Raw genomic sequence first — 6,619 nt, 5'->3', positions numbered from 1 at the left:
AGGGGCACCGCGACCCAGTGCGCCGAGGGGGATGAAGCGGGCCCGAGGAGGGGGACTTGGCGCCGAGGGGATCGTCGAAACGGCCGAGACCCAAGGGGCTGAGGGGAACGAGGAAGGGGGGGGGCTACACCTCCTGCCGAGGGGCTCGCCGCGATGTCACGACGAGGGGCACCACAGACTAGCGCGCTGAGGAGAATAAGGAGGCGGGGAGGAAGTTGGCAGGGGAGGAACAGGATCCGGGGTCACCCCACCCTCCCGCACTTCCTCTTGTCTGGGCCTAAAAGAAGAGCCGGGCACGAGCAGGCCTGAACGGCTACCGACCGGCCCCGGCTGGCCCGTCGACTGAACGGTGGCCGAAATGGCTCCTCCGGGCCCCCGAGAGGGCCCCGGACTGGGACTTCCTCCTTTCCCCTTTCCCCGCTCCCTTCTGCGTCGCCCTTCCGCTTAGATTTACTCCCTTTATTCGCCCTTCCCTCAGCACCGCGGGACGTACATCCACGGGACGTGCGTCCTCTATACCGCTATCCATCTCTCCCTCTAGACCGGAAGCTCCTTTCATTCGATCGGATTTACGGAGCGCCGACCGGGTGCGGACCCCCGTACTAAGCGCCGGGGAGGGTGCGGCAGAACAACGGGCTGACGTCGGCGGGCGGGGAAACGCGCCCACCAAGTCCGTTATACGTTATGTGCCCCGCACGCGGCGAGCACGCCATAAATACGATGGATCGGTGGGTCGAGTGATTCGCGAATTATCCATCTATATTAATGTCCGTCTCCCCCTCTGTACCGGAAGCTCTCTGGGGGCGGGGGACGTGTCTACCGACTGCGTTGCAGCGCATTCTCCCGAGTGCCTGGTCCAGTGCTCCGCGCACGGTAAGCGCTCAATAAATACGACTGACCGATTTCCCACTTAGGCCGTAAAAAGAATAATAACGATGACGTCGGCGTTTGTTAAGCGCTTACTACGCGTCAAGCGCCCTTCGAAGCGCTGGGGTAGATACAGGGTAATCAGGTTGTCCCCCGTGGGGCTCGTCTTCCTCCCCGCTTGACAGACGAGGTAGCCGAGGCACAGAGAAGCCAAGTGACTTGTCCGAGGTCGTTCAGCCGACAAGGGGCGGGGCCGGGATTAGAACCCATGACCCCCGACTCCCAAGCCTGTGCTCTTTCCACTGAGTCACGCCGCTTCTCGTAAGCTCCCTTGGGGTGGGGATCATCTCTATCAGCGCTGTCATAGTGCGTTTTCCCGAGCGTTTAGTACGGTGCTCTGAACACAGTAAGCGCTCAGTAAATACCCCTCATTGATTCTCCCGTACTCTCCTAATTGCCCAGGGCGGTGCCCTCCTCCTTTCCCCAGTACCCTGCTCTTTCTCCAGTAGGTGTCCAAAACAGTGCTCTCCACACAGCAGGTGTCCAGTACAATGACCTACACCCACGAGGGCCCAGCACGGAGCCCTGAAAGTAGGGGGCGTCCGGTATAGTAATTCGATTAGACTGTGAGCCCGTCAGCGGGCAGGGATCGTCTCGATCTGTTGCCGAATTGTCCGTTCCAAGCGCTTAGGCACAGAGTGAGCGCTCAGCAGCAGCGTGGCTCAGTGGAAAGACCCCGGGCTTGGGAGTCAGAGGTCATGAGTTCGAATCCCGGCTCTGCCACCTGTCAGCTGCGGGACTGTGGGCGAGTCACTTAGCTTCTCTGGGCCTCAGTTCCCTCATCTGGAAAATGGGGATCAACCGTGAGCCTCGGGTGGGACAACCTGATTACCTTGCATCTGTTAAGCGCTTACTATGTGCCGAGCACTGTTCTAAGCGCTGGGGTAAATGCCAACATCGTTATTAATAAATACTATTGAATGCATGAATACCCGGCAGGTATTCATTGAAATCGGTGCTCGATCATTGTGCGATTTGGTTGTTTTTTTAACTGTAATAATAATAATAATAATAATAATAATAATGTTGGAATTTGTTAAGCGCTTACTTGGTGCAGAGCACTGTTCCAAGCGCTGGGGTAGACACGGGGTAATCGGGTTGTCCCACGTGAGGCTCACAATCTTCAGCCCCATTTTACGGATGGGGGAACTGAGGCCCAGAGAAGTGAAGTGACTTGCCCGCAGTCACACAGCTGACGAGGGGCAGAGTCGGGTTTCGAACCCACGCCCTCTGACTCCCAGGCCCGGGCTCTTTCCAGGGAGCCACGCTGCTTCTCTACTGGACTGGGCTGGACTGGATACCCGAAAGTCAGTTAGGACACAGTCCCTGCCCCATGCGGGGTTCACAGTCTAAGAGGGAGTAGGATTTAACTCCCATTTTGCAGATGAGGCAACTGGGGCACAGAGCAGTGAAGCGCCTTGCCCAAGATCACACAGCTGGAAAGTGGCGAAAGCCCAATTGGAACCCAGGTCCTCCGACTCCCAGGCCCGCGCTCTTTCTTCTAGGCCATGCCGTCTTCCTGTCTGTCAAACTCTCACTAAGGGCCGACCGCTGTATTAAACGCCGGGGTAGATAAAGTATAATGACGACGGTATCTGTCAAGCGCTTACCGCGTGCCAGGTTCTGTACTAAGCGCCGGGGCGGACACGAGCGAATCCCGTTGGACACAGTCCCCGTCCCGCCCAGACTCAATCCCCATTTTCCAGACGAGGTGACCGAGGCCCAGAGAAGGGAAGTGCCTTGCCCAAGGTCACACGGCGGTCAAGAGGAGGAACCGGGATTCGAACGCGTGACCGCCTCCAGACTGGATCGGATCCCTGTTCCCCAAGGGGCTCATTCGCCCGATGCACGCAGCACGGCGCTGTGCACCTTGCAAACGTCCAGTACGGTGCTCTGCAAGCTCCCCCGCGGCCCGGAAACCCCCCAGTCGTAGTTAGCTTCATAATAATGATAATGACGTTGGTATCTGTTAATAATGTCGGTATCTGTTAAGCGCTTCCTCTGTGCCGAGCACTGTTCTAAGCGCTGGGGGAGATCCGGGGTCATCAGGCGGTCCCACGCGAGGCTCACCGTTAATCCCCATTTTCCAGATGAGGCAACTGAGGCCCAGAGAAGGGAAGTGCCTGGCCGGCAGTCGCACAGCTGACAAGTGGCAGAGTCGGGATTCGAACCCAGACCTCTGATTTACCGAGCCCTTCCCAGTGAGGAAACGCCTGCTCGCTTCTCAGATGGGCCAGTAACTACATCCTGCCTCCACTTCCTCTCTCGTAATTGCAGATTTCTCCCTTCCTCCCTCTGCGCCTTCGCTTCTTTTCTCTTTCCCTTCTGCATCGCCCCGCCTCGGTCCCCTTATTCATCACCCCCTCCCCAGCCCCACAGACCTTACATTCACTCGTATTTATTGAGCGCCTACCGTGTGCGGAGCACCGTATCAGGCGCTTGGAAAGGACAATTCGGCAACAGATAGAGACAATCCTTACCCCCCAACGACTCACAGTTTAGAAGAAAAATAGTGTTTCCGCCCGGGGACATAATAATAATGATGTTGGTATTTGTTAAGCGCCTACTATGTGCCGAGCACCGTTTCTAGGCGCTGGGCTAGACACAGGGGAATCAGGTTGTCCCCAAGCGGGGCTCACAGTCTTCATCCCGATTTTACAGACGAAGTAACTGAGGCACCGAGAAGCGAAGTGAGTTGCCCACAGTCACGCAGCTGACGAGGGGCAGAGCCGGGATTCGCATCCATGATCCCCGACTCCCAAGCCCGTGCTCTTTCCACTGAGCCACGGATCAGCGTCATCCACATGGGGCTCACGTTCTTCGTCCCCATTTTACAGGTGAGGCCCTGAGAAGTGACTCGCCCAAGGTCACACCACAGACCAATAGAAGAGGCGGGATTAGAACCCAGGCTCTCTCCACCAGGCAGAGCTGCTTCTCAGCTGCTTTACTGTTGATGGATCGATGTCCGTATCTGTCATTTATTTCTTTCTGTTCACGTCTGTCTCCCCCTCTAATAATAACAATAGTGTCGGTATTTGTTAAGCGCTTATTATGCGCAGAGCACCGTTCTAAGCGCTGGGGGAGATACAGGGTGATCAGGTTGGCCCCCGGGAGCCTCGCGGTTAATCCCCATTTTCCAGATGAGGGAACTGAGGCACAGAGAAGTGAAGTGACTTGCCCCGCGGTCACACAGCTGACAAGTGGCACAGGCGGGATTCGAACCCGTGACCTCTGACTCCCAAGCCCGGGGAAGGGAATGCGTCTGTTCTACTGTTCTAGTGTACTCTCCCAAGCGCTCATCACAGTGCTCTGCACATAGTAAGCGCTCAGTAAATACCATAGACGGAGCGGATGGATTCAGTCTGACCCCTGGTGGTCCCCCCCGCTCTCTGCACCCTTAGTGATTAGAGCCCCGGCCTGGGAGTCAGAAGGCCGTGGGTTCTAATCCCACCTCTGCCTCATAATCATAATGTTGGTATTTGTTAAGCGCTCCCTATGTGCCGAGCACTGTTCTAAGCGCTGGGGGGAGATACAGGGTCAGCGGGTTGTCCCACGGGAGGCTCACAGTCTTCATCCCCCTTTGACAGAGGAGGTCAACTGAGGCCCGGAGAAGTCAAGTGACTGGCCCGAAGTCGCACAGCTGACGGGTGGAGGAGCTGGGATTGGAACCCATGACCTCCGACTCCTACGCCCCGGCTCTTTCCACTGAGCCACGCTGTCGGTACTTGGTAAGGGCCGACTGTGTGCCAAGCACTGTTCTAAACGCCGGGGTAGGTACAAGGTCATCAGGTTGTCCCACGTGGGGCTCACAGGCTTCATCCCCCGTCTCACAGACGAGGTAACGGAGGCACGGAGAAATGAAGTGACTTGCCCAAGATCGCACAGCCGACAAGTGGCGGAGCCGGGATTAGAACCCACGACCTCTGACTCCCAAGCCACTAGGCCGTGCTGCTTCTCATGGCTGCCGTGTCACCTCGGGCAAGTCACTTCACTTGTCTGGGCCTCACTTATCTCATCTGGATGAAGAGTGCGAGCCCTATGTAGGACAGAGACTGTATCCAACCTAACTCGTATCTACCCCGGCGTTCAGTATAGTGTCCGGCACGTAGCGCTTAACGAGTACCACAATTAATATCATTGTTATCATTACGAGCTCGGTCCCCGGGAGAGACAGTGTGGCCTCGTGGAAGGAGCACGGTGCGGGCCACAAGAGACCTGGCTTCCAATGCCGCCGCTTGCCAGCTCTGCGCGCTGGGCCTCGGTTTCCTCATCCGTAAAATGGGGATCCACTAGGGCAGCAGCTTGGCCTAATGGCCAGAACCCGATTCTGGAGGTCAGGAGGTCATGGGTTCTGATCCCCGCTCCGCCCCTTGCTTGCTGCGTGACCTTGGACAAGTCACTTCGCTTCCCCGCGCCTCAGCTACCCAGTCACTTTACTTCTCGGTGATTCGGTTCCCTTATCTGTAAAATGGGGATGAAGACTGTGAGCCCCGTGTGAGACGGGGATTGCGTCCAACCCGATTATCTTTCAGTGCTTAGTACAGTGTCTTAAACGTAATAAGCGCTTAGCAAATACCACAGTTATTATTAATAATAAGCAAGTGTTTCAGAAATACCACATCCGCAAGGGGTGGAGGTGGCTAAAGGGTGTCACTTTAATGTGAGCCCCAAGTGGGTCAGGGAATGTGTCCAACCTAATTTGCTCGATTCCACCCCAGCGCTTAGTACAGTGCCTGGCCCTTGGTGAGTGCTTAACAAATGCCGCAATTATTATTATTCTTATTATTATTTAGCCCTTTAATAAAAAGCATGAGATCGCGGTTGCCTACGATGTGTTTTGGGCACTTTCCAGCGTGTCAAACTCTCGGGGAGATAGGGAAGACCCGTAACTGGGAGGGATAACGTGAATGAAGAGCAAAAATAGATCACCGATTTGACAAAGCAAGATAACCGCTGAGGCCGCACGGTCTAGCGGGACCTGCCCCACCCTGGGAGTCAGAGGACCTGGTTTCTAATCCCGGCTCTGCCACTTTTCTGCCGTGTGACCTTGGGCAGGTCACTGCGCTTCTCCGTGCCTCGGTTCCCTCATCTGTACAATGGGGATTAAGACTGGGAGCCCCATGGGGGACAGGGACTATGTCCAACCCGGTTTGCTTGTATCCACCCCAGTGCTTAGAACGGAGCTTGGCACACAATAAGCGCTTAACAAATACTATTATTATTATTACTATTATTATTATCTGCCCCAGTGCTTAGAACAGTGCCTGGCACACAGTAAGCACTTAAACAAACACCACAGTTCTTCTTATCGTTATTGTTATTGTCGTTTGCCCCAGTGCTTAGAACAGTGCCTGGCACACAGCAAACGCTTAACAAATACCAGTTATCATTATCATCTGCCCCATTGCTTAGAACAGTGTCTGGCACACAGTGAGCACTAACAAACACCACAATTCTTCTTCTTCTTCTTATTGTTATTATTATCTGCCCCAGCGCTTAGAACAGTGCCTGGCACACAGGAAGTGCTTAACAAATACTATAGTTATAATTACTATTATTATTATCTGCCCCAGCGCTTAGAACAGTGCCTGGCACACCGTAAATGCTTAACAAATACCAGTTATCATTATTATTATTATTATTATTATTATTATCTGCCCCGGTGCTTAGAACAGTGCCTGGCACACAGTAA

Source organism: Ornithorhynchus anatinus, chromosome X5, assembly GCF_004115215.2.
Source record: "Ornithorhynchus anatinus isolate Pmale09 chromosome X5, mOrnAna1.pri.v4, whole genome shotgun sequence".
NCBI classification, from domain to species: domain Eukaryota; kingdom Metazoa; phylum Chordata; class Mammalia; order Monotremata; family Ornithorhynchidae; genus Ornithorhynchus; species Ornithorhynchus anatinus.
This window is presented reverse-complemented; position numbering follows the sequence as displayed.